Here is an 18,898-nt window from a genome sequence, read left to right on the forward strand (position 1 = left end):
GTTCTGGGATGACATTTCTTTTTTCTCTGCATCCCAGAGAGATCGCACACTCAGGCCTTTGGAACCTAACTTGTCTCTTGTGGAAAAGACAGTCTAGTTGAGCCTAGACTACATCAGGCAACCCACCATCAACCTACACAACCTTATAAAAAATAAATGTTTATTACCTCAGTACCGTGGTGCATGCCTATAATCCCACTGTGTTCTGGAGGGCTGAGACTGGAGGATCACAGTTCAAGCCCAACCTGGGCAAATTAATAACTTAGTGAGATGCTGTGTCAAAATAAGAAAGGACTGGGGATGTAACTCAGCACAAAGTCCCTGGGTTCTAACTCCAATACCTGAAAAATAAATAAACAAAAATAAATGTTTATTGCAAGTAACTGACCTGTGGGATAGTTTGTTACAGCTATTGCAATAATAGCTGATAATTAAAAACATGGAACCAAATGTGGCATTTGCTAAATGCTTACTTTTGGAGTATCAAGAAAAACAATTTGGGATTTTTAAAGTTAGACAAAAGTTTTGCCTATATAATTTAAGAAAAAAGCGTGCTAGTCCACAGTGGTGCCTATTGTTACAGTAAAACATTGGATCTTTGATTTTCTATATGTTTTTGTTGCTCATAAGGCATAGGGGAGAACTAGAGCTTTGCAAACAGCCTTCTCAGGTGGCCTTTATGTAACAAAGGATTTCCCTGGGGGAGACAAAGAGTGAATGCATGGTGTGCAGAACCACTCAGACTCCTGCAAAACTCAGGGGCTTCTAAGGACAACTGAGGACATGACCCCGATTGTCTAGCACAGGCACACAGTGGGATACAGTTACAAAATCACAATGTAACAGTGGACAAATACCAGGAGCTGGTTAAAGCACTATATAAGAATGTAAATAAGAGACAGCAGCCTGAGTAAGAATTATACAATAAAGACACCGGCTGCTCTGCTCTGGCTCTGGCTCTTGCACTTTCGGCTCTGCTCTGCTCCGCTCCGTGCGGCCTGCTGTGATTGCTGATGTCTTGCATGCGTTGGGATCTTACTTGGGAAAGTCTCCCTTAGGCCCCCTGAGCAGGGTGACACATGGAAGGGTACTTGTTGCCTTCTCTTTAAACATGAAGAAAGCACTGGTGAGTGGTAATGGGATGCTTTCCGGCAAATGTGGGGCGCAGACGCCTTACCTTTAGTTTGGGAACGATTTGCCCAGGGTTCTGGGCCCACAGAGCCCTTCTGACTTATTTCTCCAGTACTTACTTCACTGATCCTTTCCCTTCAAGTCATGCAGAATCCTGTAGCCTGAAAGATCACCCTGCAGGCAGCAGCATTCCCTTTTTGTTACTGTCCATCTTTTCTTTTTTTCTTTCTTATGAGCAAATATCTACAAATAACTTGCCTGGGCAAGCTTTTTGTACTTTTTCATCTCCTGTAAATCTTCCAATCCCTTATAGTAAGGTCGAAGTCTCCCCTTATGCTTATTATTGCTGTACTTGTTTTTTTTGGGGGGTGGGTGGGGGGACCTTGTGCTTGCCAGGCTGTGCACTGAGCTATATCCCTCCCCCCAGCTATAATTGTTTTTTGGTACCAGAGATTGAACTCATGACCTTGTGTTTGCCAGATAGGTGCTTGTGCTGCTGAGCTAGACCCCTGGCCCCCTGATATAGATTTTTTTAGACCAACAATGACCCATATTTCCTAGTGATCTCTGTTTCTTAGGATGAGTGTTCCACGTCTTTCTCTCTGAATGTTCTTCCCAGGCCTCTTTCAATTTAGGATGAACATGTTAGAGCCCTTTTCCATAAAAGCATACCTACTGACAAACACGAAAATTAAAATTTCTTCAGTGGAAGTAGACATGCTGAAGAATTATTTGATCTTCTGTGAAAACTAAGTTGCCTATATTAGTTCTTTCCTTTCATGTCCCTCTCCCATGATAATTACTTAAAATTATATCATTTAAATATATCATATCATTTAAATATACTCTATTACTTAAACATTAGATATTGTGTCTGAGGCGGGGTCTCACTATGTAGTTCAGGGTGGCGTTGAACTTGATAGGTAGCCCAGGCTGGCCTTCTGTCAGTTCCCAGCCAGGAGGTGCATGGGTGTCCTCTGTCAGGCATGCCCGCCAGGATACTTGACCTTACCACATGCCCAAAAGTAATGGGAGCCAATTGGTCCAGATTTGAAACCCTCAAAATAGTGATAAAAAATAACCCTTTTCTATTTGTAAGTTGATCATGTCAGATTTTTTATTACAATAATGGAAAATGTCTAATACATCATGGGTGATAGAAAACCTTACATACAGGATAAAGAGTTACAGCATAGATGAACTGACCTTTAAGAATTTACAGAAAAGTAGATTTGAGGTTCTAGGTATACAGATCTAAATGTGAATGGAGTCACATGGGCAGTTTACAGATGATGAGAAGAAATCTGATCTCTGAAAGAAAAAAAATATATAAAATTATAATCCATATGTAATATATATTGTTACTGTTAATATGAATAATACCAACTTCAATGGAGGTATTGGCTGAGACCCAGAAATCAAATTAGAGAAGAACGGTGCTAAAGTAACGTATCAGTGCGGATGCCCTCTGCCGCAATTCACACAAAGCACCTCTCAAATAGTAACAGGATTACACATCATCTTGCACCTGAAAAGTTTACAAGTAGAGCTGCATGTGCAGCCCACTGTTTCTAAGGGTTGGCTATAACATATCTGTTTCCTTTGTTGTATCGTAACCTTAAGGATGGCAGCCTATGCTTGTTCCGCCTTTATAACCTCAGTTGCATAACTGGGTGTGGTGCTACATGCCTGTAATTGCAGCACTCAGGAAAATGAGGCAGGAGGATTGCTGTGAGTTTGAGGCCACCCTGGGCTGCATAGTGAATTCAGTGCCAGCCTAAGATACAGAGTGAGATCTTGTCTTAAACACACACACACACACACACACACACGCACGCACGCACACACAAACCAAGCCAAATCAAACATAACCTCAGTTGCAGAGAAAGTGCAGTTGCATCATAGATGTACCAAATGTACTGTCAGAGCGCACTTCACCTCATTCCTGTGCTACTCGTGGACATGTCAGGTGCAGTCTGATACACATCCCCTCTCAGATCTCTCAGAACACTCCACTCAGGACCCACCTCCGAACAGCATATTCAGCTAACGAACTCATCCACAATCCACAGGGCTCCATGACATAATTATTTTCCAAACACATGAGACTTTTGGGGAAATATTTTAGATCTGAGCAATAATATTCTACTCTTGACTTCAAAATGGCTTATGTCCACTCATATGCAAAATGCATTTATTCTAAGAATTGCCAAAGTCTTAACAATTCCAATATTGCTGACAAGTCCAAGTCTCCAGTTTCTGAGACACAAGCCAAACTCATAGCTGTGACACTCTGTAAAAATAAGAAAGTTATGTCTTTCTAACGTACAATGACCCAGGGTAAGCATTCCCATTCCAAAATGGAGAAATAGCATGGAAAGAATCCTGACTGAAGCATGACCAAAAACCAGGGGACAAATATTAATGCCTATGTCTCCATGCCCTATACCTGCAGTAGGTTAATGATTTGTAAGCTCCAAAGGGCTTGGGCAGCTTCTATGCCCCTGCTGTCTGAAGCTCATGTGGTCTTTCTTGGGATTGCCCCATTGACTACCTTCAGCTGTCTTTAACTGATGTTCCCTGTTGCTGTCATCTATAACGTACTGGCTTCTACACTGCACCTTTGGCTTCACTGTTACAGTATTACACGTTGCCCTCTTAGGGGCACATTGCCTGGACTTCTAGTCTTTTCAAAAATATCTGGGTGGAAGCTCCTTGATGCCACAGCTCTTGCATTCTGCATGCCTGTATAGCCAGCTTCATGTAGTGATGATGTCTGCCACTGGCCAGAGCAGTAACTTTATCCCCTTGGATCATAGCTGCAGTAACCTCTGAGCACCTACATGCCTGAACTTGGGAAAACATTTCCTTCTATGATCTTGGATGAATAAGACACCCTGGGACTCTCTTCTTAAATTGAAGTCTTTCCAAAAGTGTTTACTCTTTTATACCACTGAGGTCTGGTCAGTGAGATGCCTTCAAGTCACATTTTCCTAATTGTCTTGTTGCTAGGTACTTGAGATTTCTCAGTCCTAATCTTTTCAGTATGTTCTCCTTTGCCCAAACTTTGCAAATCCTTCTTTTCTGGAAAAACTGAAACATTTTATATCTTTTGGTTTAGCCTTTTGACCCTGATTCTCACTTTAGATCTGGATAAAAACAGATAGCACTGTGGGTGCCACAGTTGGAATATTGGGTCTCCTTTAAATATCCTCTCTCAGATCTATTAGTCCATTCTTAGTTTTAGTGTCCTGTAATGTCTCAGGACATGGGAAAAATGAAAGTCTAATTTTCTGCCACAATGTTACGTACATGGTCTCTTGCCCAACTGCCAATGGAGTCCCTATAAAAATCTCCTAACACTGGCCTTTAAAGTTCATATTCCTGTTAGCATCCTGTCTTTTGAACTTTACTTTGAATCATCCATCAAAGTCTGTTTACAGCAATCTAGGGCTTCTCGACCCTCCAAATCTCCAAAGCTTTCCAAATTTCCCCTGAAAATGAGTTTCAAAGGCTTCTAAGCCACATGTTTGGGTAGGTCACAGAGAATGATCTCACTGTCACTACTAATTTTCTGTTTTGGCAACTTTTCTGTCACTGGGACAAAACACCCAACACTTGCAACTTGAAGGAGAGGTTCAGTTATGCCCACAGTTTCAGTAGATTCACTCCATGGCTAGATGGCTGCAAGACAGAAACAGAATGACAGAGTGGCGTGAGGGAAAAAAGCTGTTCACTGTATAGGAAGCAGGGAGCGGGAGCAGGAAGACACCCTCCCGGGTCACAGCCCTGGTGATTCATGTCTATCCAGGCCCCACACCTAACAGTGCAGTTAGCGACTGAACTCATTCATGGACTGACCCACTGATGAGCATAGCACCCCCAGGATCTGGTCACCTTCCAAACACATGAGACTTAGCAGACATTGTAGATCTAAGCCACAATACTTATAATTTTGCAAATGTTTAAACAAAGCAGTTAAGCAGATAGTCATTTTAAAGGGTAACGGAACATACATTAATTTAAAAAGCAAGTGCAATGCTAAGTAGGCACACACAATAATAAAAGAACTTGGATATTTATAGAAGGATTATTGAGAAAGAAAGAGAATAGTATAGCCAGGCACTTCACAACTATTATGATTTGTGTCTGGAATCCCCCCAAAGCCTCACGTGTTCCTCAAGATATTTTTGGTGATGACAGAACCTAGAATGTGTGATTGACTCATAGTGCAATTTGGGGATTAAGCATGCTAAGATAAATGGTGAGTGACTACTAGATCAATTCACTGATTGTACTGACACCGCCCTAATCCCAGTAGACTGGATACAATATAAGGGACAGAAAGAAGTTTGTCTCACTGTTTCCTCCTTGTAGTTTTTACTATATTTTACCCATTATGAATTACTGTCCTCTGTGGAGCCAGCTGACTATAGACTGAAACCTCTACAAACCGTGAGCTGAATAAACCTCTCCTGCTTTAACTTTGGGTGTTGGGTGTTTTGTTCCAGCAATGAGAAAAGTAACCCAAGGGCTGTATTATGCAACATAGGGCTAGTTTGTGGAACAGACAGGGACAAATGCCAGCATCCCTCATACTAATATCTCACTAAGCTGAGTGACTTGGAGAAGCTATAACCCCTGCTGGGCTGTTTCTTCTTATTCTTCTGTGAAATGAAAGATGAGAAGCAGATGATCTCCCAGATCCTTTCTGGCTCTAAACACCCGTGATGTATGGCGGTTTGAATTCAATTGATTATTTTCCAGACTCTTCTGTGTATGCCAGCTCAGCCCCTTCTCTCCATGCTCAGGCTTTCTGACAGTGATAAGTTGCAAAGTCATAGAGAAGGGAGTTTGCTGGCTTCAATTTGGGAGATACATCTAACTCTATTACTTGAGGGGTAACTCAATTCAATTCACATTTGATTCAATGTTGACTGAATAGTTACTTCAGCCAAATTACCAAGGAGTCTCCCGGAATCCTTGTGAGCATTGGGAAGTCTGATAATTTTCTATTCTCTCTCCTTCAATCACCAAACACTTATTGATTGTCTACTGTAGCCTAGATATTGAACATTAAAGATAAATCAAATGAGAATTTTGTCTTTTGAGGGCATACCAGATAGTGTTTCAAATAAAAACACTCTCTGGAGTCAAGCTTACACTCCCTTATTTACTAACTAGGTAACCTTGGTCAAATATAATTCCACGTAATGAAGTTTTATTTCTTATTTGGCAAAAGTAGGAACAACAGGAGCATAGTTGCACTTTGAATTTAATGAACCACAGATCAAAATTACTTAGAAAAATTTATAGTGGAAACATAGGCTTTTTTGCTTGTCATTTTCCCAAAAGTATAGTATAACAATTATTTACATTGTTTTAGGCATTGTAAATGACTTAGAGATGATTTAAAGAATATAGGGGTATGTGTATGGGTTATATGTGAGTACTAGAGCATTTTATATCAGGGATGTGACCATTCTTGGATTTTGGGATTCACAAGGGGACTGGAAACCAATACTCTATGAATGCTAAGAAATGACAAATCTGTTTTGTATGGTGCATGTAAAGACCCAACATACAAAGACTAGTTCATACTAAATCCTCTACATAGACATACTTTAACTGGACATATAAAACATAAGAGGTCCTATTAGTTTAAAATTTCCTTCTTTCTCTCCTCCCTCTGTCTCCCCTCTTCCTTTATCTTCCTCTTTCTACTTTCTATCTTGTTTTCTTTCCAGACTTTCTTTCTTCCCTTTCTTCCTCCCTAGTTTCCTTTATTCCAGTGGTTCATAATAATTTGACACATCTTATACATTATGCCAGGAGCACATTATACAGTGGGATCAATTTAGAAGCTGTTGTTTGGGAGCTTATCTTTCAGTGCAGGGGTGAATCACGTGGAGAACAGGAAACCTGGATAAATGCAGTGGGGCAAGAAGCTGTTTAGTATGTTTACTGCTGTCTCTGGGAAGGTGACACTTAAGCCTAGCCTGAAGGCCAAAGTGGGGGTGTGTGGGCTAACCGCTGTGGAGAAGAACCTTTTTGATAAAAGAATAGTGTAGGAAAAGATCCTGCATGTCTTACAAGTGAAGAAAGTCAGGGTGGAAGTAAACAGCTGATGTAGAAATGGGGATACAGCTAGGATAAAAGGATAAGGACAGGACATGCTGGGGCTTATAGAAGAGAGAATGAGAGAGAGAGAGAGAGAGAGAGAGAGAGAGAGAGAAAGAGAGAGAAGTATTTAAACTTAGATATGAAGTCACTGGATGTAGATTCTAAGACAAAACTTTGGATTCTATGTGAAGGAAATGTGTGCCTGGGAACACTAGTTAAAAGACTATTTCTTTGTAGAAATCATGGTGGCTAATAAAAGTAGTATCATAGGGTAGAGCTGCAGGGAGATTGTAGATCTAGTTTGGAGGGGATACTTACAGGACTTCGTGTTGATGTAGGTATATGTGAGAAAGAAGGAGAGGGGATAATCAGTAATGACACCCAGATTTGTGGCCTGAGCAATGAATAGCTGGATTTACTCATGTAATGTGATGAAAAGAAGCAACAACAGAAAATCAAGACTGGGTTTTGATATGTTTCAAGAGGCAATATGCAAGTGAATGTGAACCTCAAGAAGTCTGCTGAAGTTAAATTTAAGAAATCATCAGCAAGAACTAATGGAAACATTTTCATTGAGCATTTACTGTTCCCTATTAGGTGTTGGGAGTAAAATAGTCTATAAGAAAAGTACCTACCATCTTGCAACTTACAGTCTAGTAATGGAGACAGAAAACAAAGTAAAAACACAGAACGGTTACACAATATCGCAGTCCATTTTGGGACAATACCCAAGGTGAGGCACTTTGTTAACTGAAGAAGTTTATTGGTTTAAACTTCTGCTGATTGGAAGGTCCAAACACTGTAGCACTGGCACCCTGGCGATGCATCCTGGCTGCATTGCGGTGTAATGGGGAACCAGAAGAGAACTAAGTGGCTGCATGCGGGAGCCAGTGTACAAGTGGAGAAACAAGAAGATTCAGGAGCAATGCCAGGTGTTCCTTAAACAATCTGGTCTCATGGGACTTCCTGTGAGAGGAAGCACTCCTGTGAGAGAAGCATCAATCCCTCCTAAAGACCTAACCACCTCTCACCAGTCCTCATTTCTTAAGGTCTCATCACCTCTTAGTGTCACCACACTGGGGATCAAGCTTCCAGCTCATGAATCTTGGAAGACAGACCACATAGAGACAGAAGCATTGAGTTTGATAAACAATCAGATGCAGGAAGCATTGGGAGCTATCTAGGCCCCCTCAGCAGAGAAGTGAGAACATAATGGAAGCATTTGGGTGGAAGGGATTTCAGGAGGAGGAAACTCAAAGTTGAAAAACCAGGCCTGGGGAATAGCTGCGCATATGTGAATTGCTCCAAGAAGCCCTAGGCTGAGGTGTCAGGAGAATTGAAACAGTGGACAGCTCCAATCAGTATGAGAGGTGTTACGGTTTGTGGTTGGATGTACCCCTAAATCTTCATGCCGTTGTGTGAGGGGTGTTTGGAGGCAGCTCAGTCTAGAGTTTGTGACTGATTCATTGACTGATGCTGGGATTAAGAGTGTGAATGCTACACTCACCCTAGGATGGGTAGACTGTATACAATCTGAGGAAGGGACGGAGGCTTGCTCTTCCTCTCTCTCTGGTTGCTTTGCTGTCTTCTGCTACCATGCTACCACTGTTGCCACTCGGCCATGTATCACTCTGTCTTGGAGCCAGCCAATTATGGACTGAAATCTGTGCAAACTGTGAGCTAAACAAATCTTTTTTCCTTTAACCTTGGGTGTGTGGTATTTTTGTCTCAGCAATGAGGGAAAAGTGACTAAGACAGGAAGTCTCCACCATTTATGCCAATTAGGAGGAGAAGAGAGCACATAGCTAGACATATCGGCAGGTAGATCAGAACCTCAAGGCTGGAGAGGACATCAGATGGGGGAAAACGGGACTTGAGAATCTTAAAAAAAAATATGGCTGAAGATGAGTGAGACCCAGGCACATTTGCCTTTGAATATGATATAAAAGAGAAAAGAACTCAGCACAGATTTCAGAAAAGAATACAATGAATGAATCATGATGGAAATCAAGAACAATCAATCTGAGAAGTGGGAGAGAAAGTGAGAGGGTCAGGCTGTTGTGAGGGACTCTGTGACAGGAAACAAAGTGGTCCACCTGTCAGGTGTAGCTTGAAGGCCAAGTGCAGGGGTTGGGGAGGGTAGAAAGAGTTGAGTGATAACATGGGAAGTTGGATTGTGAGGGCAGACATGAATACAGGAAGTAAGAAAATGAATTCATCAATTGGCCGCTGTTGTATCCATGTTTGCAGTGGAAGAAGCGATAGGCTTCAGAAGAAGAAAGAATTGTGTGTGGGGTGGTGGTGGTTTTGTTTTTAAAAACTTATTCTTTCCCTTAGAATGGGTTCTGTGCTAAACCTGGACTTCCATGCTGAGGTTGCAGATTTTCTTGACTTTTCAGATTTTGTGATGCTGAGGTTAAAACAGGTGTTTTGCACTTGGCCTCATACCGTTTTTGTTGGCCTACACAAAGAACAAACAAATCAACTGCAAAAGCAAAACTGGTATTTGCCCCAGAAATTTCTTCATGAACATACTTGAATCTGATTGGTGGGTCCTATTGTAAGCTTGTTGATGTCCAGTTTGCATATCAGCTGCTTCCTTCAGAGCCTTACACATAGTAGGTACACAGTAAATAGCAATAGTTTGATTGAATGAATTCTATATACAAAGAACTTTGGGGGCCCCGACAAGCGAGTAGTAATATCTCATCATGTGATAGTCTACTGTATGTCATATGCAGGGGCCCAGGGTGTCCCTCTGGGGATCCCAGTTTGAGTTTTATATACCACTGACTTCTCTTCTCAAGCACAGGAAATTGTCTTTACCAACACCTCCTTCTTCTAATTACATTTAAAAACCGATAATGCTTTAAAAAGGCAAATAATATCAAGTAGCAGGTACTGGATAAGTGAAAATCCTTTGTAGCCAGTGTGTGTGCCTCCTCTGAGATTCACGATGTCAAACTGTGTTACTTTGGTTATTGCTTTACAGTATTTCAAATCGCGTTACATTACAGCATGCCACTCTGGAATATGAAGTGAGCCCAAAAGTCTTGGATAATGGGCAAACACAAGGGTTTCCTGACAGTATGAATTATCCTTGAGTGGTTTGGCATAAAGTAATCATACCACTTTTTAGGGAGAGGAAAAAAAGAGAAAGAGAGGGAAAAGCTAGACACTTTGGACCAAGCAACACTATAATCAGATTCAGTGACCCGGCCACCCTGTCGCGCTCTGCAAGGCACTTGAAGTGCACCTGAATTTGAAGACAGAGAAGCTGTGCCCATCAAGGTCTTTCTTGGTTAATAGAGCTGTTGCTCACCCAGAAAGGAGAATTAGTGACAGGAGGAAATGACCATTTAATTCACCCTGCAAGTCCACAGTTCCTCGACAGGCTTGTAGCAGTCTGATTTACTGACCCTGTCCCCTGTCACAGAAAAGTGGCTCCACTTTCTGAGGACAGTATAATTCACAGCTTGCAGGAGGCAGCTTTATTTTACAAACAGGCATTTCACAAACTATCAGTTGTGTGTGTGCGTGTGTGTGTGTGTGTGTTACGCTATAGCCAAAGACATTCTATTTTTACAAGTGCTTTTTATAATCTGGATTTGCATCTCTATTAAAAACTGCAAATAATAAGCATTTAAATGTGAGCTGCAATGACAACTGTTGATGGCAGCAACTCAGGAAGAAACATTGAATGAAGAAGTCAGGCAACAGCTGGGACTGGCTGTGGCCCAGAGACTTCTCCTCACACTTGGGTAGAGGGAGGGAAGCTTGGCCTTAGGGACCAAGCAATCCAGGAGGGGCATTTCCAAGCCAGACTGAGGCCAATTAAGCAAAGTTTTTATTAAGAGCAGCTGAGGTTGAAGCCAAGCATCACAACGAGCTGGGAGCCTGGGGACAGACAGCAAGGTTGGCTTGGAGGAGTGACCAGAATTAGTATGAAGAGAGGTTCAGGGGGAATGTTTAAAAAGCATCTGCTCATGGAGGTGTTTTGCACTTTCACAGTGCTTCATATGTGGGGTGGAATGCATAGATAAGGAAGATACTAAATATGATCCAGCGTCACTTGATTCCATATTTATTTCCCAAAACTTCTTGACTCACCCTCCATGGTCTAGTAGGTGGTTGTCTTCTCTGTCCTGGTCCTTCCTCCACATACTTCCATTTTCTTCTTGAAGATGTGTCCTTTATCACAGTCCACATATTACCCAAATGGGAGCCTTCCTGAAAAATGTGATTTATGATTCTCAATCCACTTTAATTTTGCTCTATCTTCTGAGCTCCTCTGAAGAAAAACTCTTGACTGTTTAATCTTATAGTACTTCTTGGAAGTTTTAAATGACTCCAAAGTGTCCTGGACAACACTTCTGAGGTTCTGTGGCCATGTTTTCCTAGATTTTTTTTTTTTTTGACACTGAGATCTCCAAAAAAGTCCTAATCAATCAAGCATGCAGTTTGGAGTGCGTGATGAGGCATGGAAAGAGAATCCTGGGACATTCCCACAGACTTCCAGAACTGTGTTTCAGATTCCCTTTGGAGGCAGAAGATAGCCCAGAGAATGCATGAAAATTCAGACAGACCCACATGATAGCGGTGGATTTTTTTTTAATCTACATACAGCCCAAGTAACTTCATTTTCTCTTTTTACTATTATTTCCCCTGTTCCTGGGTGCTCTTGCCTAATAGAGTTCCAGGTCCTGAAGGCTCATTCCATCCCTTAAAAAAAAAAATGAAAACCCAAGAACAGCTTCCTTTGAGCACTTTTCCCTGGAGTTCTGGGCCTCAGCAGCATTTCTCTGTGCCCCCCACTACTACAGCGACCTGCCTCAGGGGATTTCTGGATCTTTCAGGGGATGACTATTTAAGCCATACAAGAAGCAGCTCCACTCATGGAAAGTCTGATGTTATGAGTCCTTTCCTTGCTTCCTGCCTGTGCCTCTTGGAATGGAGCTATTGTTGGCCTTGAATTAACTGTCAGACTTTGCTCACCCTACAGAAGCATGACTTACAAGGAAGGCTAGTCATGGACCCCTAGACAATCAGAAGCAATATAAATCTATTTATCAGTCCATCCATCCATCCATCCATCCATCCATCCATCCATCTTTCCATCCTTTCATTTACTGATAATCTTACAGGTAATTTTTAAGAATTCATTCAAGTGACTGTGAGGTAAACAAATTCAGTGTGGGCAGGCTATCAGGCTAGAAACATGGGTGAGAGTTAACATTGCACTGTTGAGCATAAATTCCATGGTACAACAGCCTTGAAACTCAAGCAGAGCTTCTTTGTAGCCATTTTAAAGCAGAATTCCTTCTACTTCAGGGTATATTGCTCTGTTCTCAAGCTCTTCAACAAACTGGACTGTCTGAGGACCACCCACATTCAGAGCAGTGTCTAAACTGGTGAACCAGATACCTAGGCACCATGAAGCTAACCAAGTTAACAAAATTGGCTACGACAGAAGTGAAAGATCATGCTGGATGGAAACAAACAAGCCAACAGACAAATAAAAACAAACAAATGGCATAGCAGGAACAGACTATCTACTATGTTTTGTGACTGATTTGGTACCATTCTCCTTGTCCTCTTAGTCCTGTATTTCTAAGAGTGGGTGTAACACCTCTTCCCTGTACTTTGCAGACTGTTTACCACACTGGGAGGCAGTGGCCCAGTTCCATGTCTAATGCTCTTATGAACAATGAGGTGCTTCCTTTTAGGTTGGGGAGAGCTCTGAAAAAGAGAAGTAGTTCCACATTGAACATTTTAGCCTTGTTTTCTACTACTACTTCCTTACTGTCCCCAAAATGCCTTCCTCATCTTTTTATGCCTATTGAAGATAAGGTTAAAATATTCTTCAAATGGGTTTTGCTATTTAATTCTCTTTGCAAAGAACTACTCATGAATGGATTGAACATGTTAGGCATAGAAGTACATGAGTATTTCCCAAATCCCCTCTTAACTGGGGCCACACTTAGGTGTCATAGAGCAAAACAATTCAGGGTAAGGATCCTCTAGGCCCTGTAGACACTACAGACAGAAGAATAAGCCTGTAGGTTTCAGTTATGTGGGAACAATAAAAATAAAAACAAGATAGGGTTTAGGAGAAGTTCTAGGAAGGAGGTTCCAGCCATTGTCTTTTAGTGATTAAAACAAAAGAGCTATAAATACAGTAAACATAAAGTGTAGCCTTAAAGCTAAATGCAAAAGAAGGGGTTTGGAAGGCAGAGGGTTGATAGAAACAGCTACAGATGAAAGAGCAATGTGGGTAGTACGGACTCCTTAAAAGGAAGGAAGGCAGGATTAGGGGCGAAGTGGGTATGTACATTAGGCGACACTGGAACCAGACTCGCCTGAATTCTATACCTACATCAAAGCATTTTTCTTTCAAGTTTTTCCCCATTTGCCTTCTAACCCTTGGAAGCTATAAAAAGATAAGGTCTATTTTTCTTAACAGGAATAGTTGATAGCCGTTGGAGACTGGGAATGATCTTATCTTCTTTACTGACTTATCAGAAATCTGTGTGCATTTCTTCCTTTGCTGCATTGTGTAACCTGGATTTGCAGGGCAGGAGTTAAAGAATTATGGATTCTTAGTCATTTATCTGATATCTCACTGCCAGATCATGTCTTGTCTGGAGATGTAGCTGAGTGGGGCTTAAATGCACATCCCAGCAGCAGCCTGGCTGGCTCAGGATCTGGAAGAGTGCACCACCTGTTGGATAATGATTAATCAGTTAATTTATTCAATGGCTATTTATTGGATGCCCACACTGTGTTAGCTTGATAGCCATTAAGTGCAGAGAGGATTTCTGGGTCAATAGTCAGGACAAGTTACTTAAACTAAGGCTGAAGTCAGCCGGTGGCAGGCCAGGGAAAATAGTCTCTATCTGTGTATCCAGCACCAAATGGCAGAGAACTCGTAGCCAGGAAGTTAGGCTGAGTGTCCAGGATGTGGAGCCCAACATAAACTAGAAAAAGAGTGTCAGAAATATCTGCAAGAAGGGTAGCAAGCCCTTAAGACTTATTCCACATTGAACTGATCTTTTCAAAACTTTTAAGTTGAAATCTTGGTCCCCAAGTACCTAAGAAATGTAAGCTTCCTTAAGAATACGTTTTTTTCTGTTTTTGAAAATGTAGTTAGTTAACATGAAGTCATAGTGGAGTAGGGTGACCTCTTACTATGGTATAACTGGTGTCTTTATAAAGCTAGGGATATTTGCATGTAACAAAGCCAGAGATCTACAAGCCAAGGAGCACCAAAGGTTGCCAAGAAACCAACAGAAGCTAAAGGACAGGCATGGAACCCATTCTCCCCCTTGGTCCACGGAGGGAACCAACCCCATCAACATCTTCACCTTGAATTTTTAACATGCAGAACTGTAAGATGATAAGTTTCTGTCATCAAAATACCAGTGCATGATATTTTGCTACAGCAGCTGTTGAGGACTAACCCAGGTACTGTCTGACTGATTTCTGCCCCTGAAACAAGACAGTGTGAAAGCAGTAGGAGCCAAGCAAGCTGCGGGCTCTAGGAAGACAGGTACTCTATCACAAGGCAAGGTCAACAGAAACAGCGCTGAGGAATCTCAATGCTGAGTTCAGGAGCACTGAGCTCCCTACAGTGAGGAAATTAGACAGATACGAGTTTCTGGGTCAGAATCAAACTCTCCTCTAGACAGTGGTATTCATGTCCTATACGTTGCATCAACCAGATCTATTGCTGGGACAAAATACCAAACACCTGCAACTTAAAGCGGGCGATGCCCTATTGTGGCTCTGGCTTCCTCGAGGTTTTGCGTGCTTCTCTCCTAACTGCTCATATCTGCAGCCTCCTTCAGCTGATTATCTTTGAGCTACGGATGCTCCACGAAGACCCACTAGACCAGAAACTCCCTGAGAATTTTTATTCTCCTGAGGCTTCCTACAGACAACACAAGGAAGAATAAACCCTACGGAATCAACAAGATTCCAGCTTTATTTGTTCCAAATTGCTGCCATAACAAATTGCAAATTTGGGAGCTTAAAATTCAAAACAGATTTCACATCCTTCTCTTCAGGGAGAACTTCTTAGGTGAGGTTGTCCAAAAATTGTCTCAAAGATAAAAAAGAAATGGATTGACGATGTATAGAGAAAGGAGAGTAGCTGAGCAAGAGTCTAATTTTTGAAATGCCAACATCAGCCTAATCTCACAGGGGATCCCAGTGGGGTACAGAAAATACAGGCTCCCACAGGTGTCAGACTATCATCACTGGAAACTGTAACTCTCACTTTGCTCAGAAATTGAGCCTTTGCAGATGCTATTACATTAAAGGTCTTCTCCTGGTCACATGATGTTGGAGTACCTCAATGAATTCTCTTTTGTTTTCAATTATTCTGCAGGACTAGGAGTTGAACCCAGGGCCTCACACATCCTAAACAGGACTGTACCACTGACCTACATCCTCGGTCCCTCGATGGGCCTCCAATGCAAACTGAGTGTCCTTATGAGGGATTCAACACATGCAGAGTACAGATGTGCTGAAGATGGAGGCAGATTGGTGTGATGTGGGGATGGACCAAGGCGTGTAGTCGGTGACCAAAAGCTGGGCGCGGCAAGGCATGGTCCTCTCCTAGAGCTCCCAAACCTGATACTATGGACTTCTTCTCCGGAACCCTGAGAGAATGGGTTTTTGCCCTTTTTTCAGGAATGACTTCGTGGTGACTTGTTTCAGCAGCCTCAGGGAACAAATCTGTGCCCACACTTGTCTCTGCTCAGGCTGCTCAGAGGCCAGCTATACTTGTTCAGGGAGGCTCTGTCTACAGGCAAGGGTGATGAAAAACTATTGTGAGCCTTTAAAATTAAAATAAAAAATTAGTACAGTAAAAGACACAGTGCCATGAATCCTCCTCAAATGCTCCCTCAAAAATACTCCCCTCCCCTTTAACATACTTACTGTCTTATTCTTGTCACTTTCTGACAGTTCTGAAGTCTTGTTTGGTGAGGTGTGATGAATGTGGTGACTGCTGCCTCTGAGTGCCATCGAGGGGAAAGGCAGGCTCTTAAAGCCATGCTGATGTGTCCTCACTCACCTTATTCACAGGATCTGGGGCTGGGTGACTTCTGGCTCTTCCCTGAAGTCAAAAAGATCGCGACAGGTAAACAATCTGACCTGTTGCAAATATAGACACCTGTGAAAGAGGACTTACAGAACTGCTTCAGAAAGTGGAAAAATGAGGGGATAAGTGTAGAAAAAATGAGGAGGACTATTCTTAGGGATATTTATGGCAATGCATCTTTTAATGTAACAAATAAAAACAAATTTAAACGTTCATCATATTTTTGAGTCCCACCTCATAAAACACATAACAATTCAGAATCAGGAGGGAGGTCCATTTAGGATTTGGAAGTACAGAAGTATGGCCGTCTGTATTTTTCATTTCTACATGATTTTAAATATACATATTTAAGTCAAAAGATAGCAGAAGTCATGGGATCACTCTTCGTTTTCTGGTCCTAGACACATAGTGGGCCTGGTTCTTACCAATTTCTTGTCTCAGCTATAAGAGACCCAGACAATGTGTGTAGGAAATACACTGGCATCGGTTTTCAGATTCGTTTGACTTAATAAAAAGAACAAAAGTTGATTAATTTAAGCAAACTTTTAGAGAGCTGTACCAAAGAGAATGTTGTGAACTAACAAAAATGAATTTTTTAAAAATCAAGGCACAGAACATGTTCACATTTCAGTGTCCACAGTGACAATCTAAACCTAAGCAATGGGAGGAGATTAGAGGAAAAAACTATAATGTAGCCAGCCTAGTGCTCTGGGATGAAAATGCAACTGTGTACCTGTTTATTTAGTAGTTCATTAAATCTGGCCTACAATGTACCAACTTAAGGATCAGCTTTGTTCTTAAACAAATAGGATTATACTATGACTCCATGGCAGTAATAAATATTCCTTTTGCAATTTCTCTGCTTTTAAATGTCTATATGACATTTTGATGAAAAATTTATAGGTATTTATATGCGTGGGTAGGGGAAAAGGGAGATGACCTTAACCTTGACTTAAATGTTTACAACATCCGCCGCAGGAGTCAGGGGTGGTTTACTAGTGCACTTGTCATTGCTTGGCTCTTCCAGGCAAAGGAACTAGGTCTAACTCACCTTTGTTCTCCCTGGGGTTGAGCACATGACCTGGCACTCAGAAAGTTCTCAGCACACCGGTCTCCAACGTGGGTTCAATTCAGTTCAACAAACACAGCAGCCCATAAATCTGGGAGTCCTCACAGTGGAAAGTGCTTGAAGGTTGGTAATAAAATCTACTTCTGGCCTCTGGTGGTTTTGCATAAATTAGACTTGCAAATGAAGGAAAGCCTGCTTTGTGAGTTAGATCTTTGTTTATTTAGGACTCCCTGAAGAAGGCTTGGAATTTCCAGTCTTGTCAAATTTCAGCAGTATCCAGTTTTCTAGGTCCAATATCTGTCTAGATTACTGAGGTAAAGCCCCATAGAGGCAGAAGGACTTATAAGGACTCTTTCTTCTCTTTGTTTCACTCAGCTCAGGATTATTATCACTAAGCCTATTCCTTCCTTCCGTTTTGATTGCCTCTGGGATGTTCGTGTCCTTCCTGCCTGGTTCCACTGAGTGATCTCAGCTGTCACCTTGAGGACAGCAGCTTTGGTGACCTGAATTTATCCCAAACATTTCCAGGTTGGCTTTTTGGCTTCTCACTCTTGGATCCCTGGGTGCTTTTAACTTGCTCCTCTTTCCTTCTCCCATCTTATTTTGGCTTCAATCTTTCCCTCTAGCCTGCTGGTGAGATGATTCACTGCTGTTGTCTAAGGTGTGCACCTGGCTGTCCCTCTGATGCCCCATCCTGATGGGACTTAGGGTGCCACTTACCTCCCAGTGGTGCCTCCCTGAATTGTGGAACCCCTCTGTCTTTTATCTTACTCCCTCACAGAATAGAACTTGGATGACTCTATTAACAATCCTTGGGAAAAGGAGCAGAAGTTAGGAGACTGAATATCTGACTTATTTTGTCTTCTCATCTGCCTCCCTCACTTCTTCACATCTGCCCTCAATTATGTCTTGTGCATGTTGCTTCCTCTGAACATGTTCCAGAGCCTTACCCAGTTGAAACCTGCTTGTTCTGTCTCTTCACTTACAAGGATGCACCAAGGTGGCTGTCTTAGTCACTTTATGCTCCTCACTGAGACAAAATACCTGAAGCCCAAGTTGGGAAAGGAAAGGTTTATTTCTTACAATTTTTGGAGGTTTCAGTCCACACTCAGTTGGCTCCAAGACAGGCAGGCATGGCTGGGCTACAGTTCATGGAGGCCACCAACATCAAACTCGAACCAGCAAAGAGCAAGACACACATTCTTCCTGCCACTACATCACATCATGGCTCCACCCCTTTGTGGGTGGAACACTGACACCATCAATCCAGGCACTAGACAATGAATGAATAACAAATGCATAATTCAAACTCATGATGCCTGGGGGACACAGACATAAACCATGACATTCCACCCCTGGCCCCCAGGAATCATGTACATCCTTTATAAAAAAGACATTTAGTCCACCTCCAAGAGTTGCCAAAGTCCTAACATCTTCTGCATTGTTGAAAAGTCCAAGTCCAAAGTCTC

The 18,898-nt window shown here is 42.0% G+C and overlaps 1 long non-coding RNA gene across 5 annotated transcripts in view; it reads right to left on the bottom strand.

Annotated features, from left to right (window-relative positions):
- The window catches only part of LOC106026759 (uncharacterized), a 34,478-nt gene that overhangs the window by 211 nt on the left and 15,369 nt on the right, over nt 1-18,898 (bottom strand). The window contains exons 4-7 of one of the 5 annotated variants that reach the window (XR_010042435.1): nt 16,198-16,375; nt 11,365-11,484; nt 2,338-2,442; nt 168-341 (exon numbers count right to left, since the gene is read on the bottom strand). This is a non-coding gene — a long non-coding RNA (uncharacterized LOC106026759). Of the gene's footprint in view, nt 1-167; nt 342-2,215; nt 2,443-11,364; nt 11,485-16,197; nt 16,376-18,898 lie in introns of those variants that run through there. The other 4 variants (XR_010042436.1, XR_010042433.1, XR_010042434.1 and 1 more) reach the window with 4 other exon arrangements.

This window comes from Cavia porcellus, unplaced genomic scaffold (genome assembly GCF_034190915.1).
Source record: "Cavia porcellus strain 051 isolate PalLab524CR breed Dunkin Hartley unplaced genomic scaffold, mCavPor4.1 scaffold_23, whole genome shotgun sequence".
Classification (NCBI taxonomy): domain Eukaryota; kingdom Metazoa; phylum Chordata; class Mammalia; order Rodentia; family Caviidae; genus Cavia; species Cavia porcellus.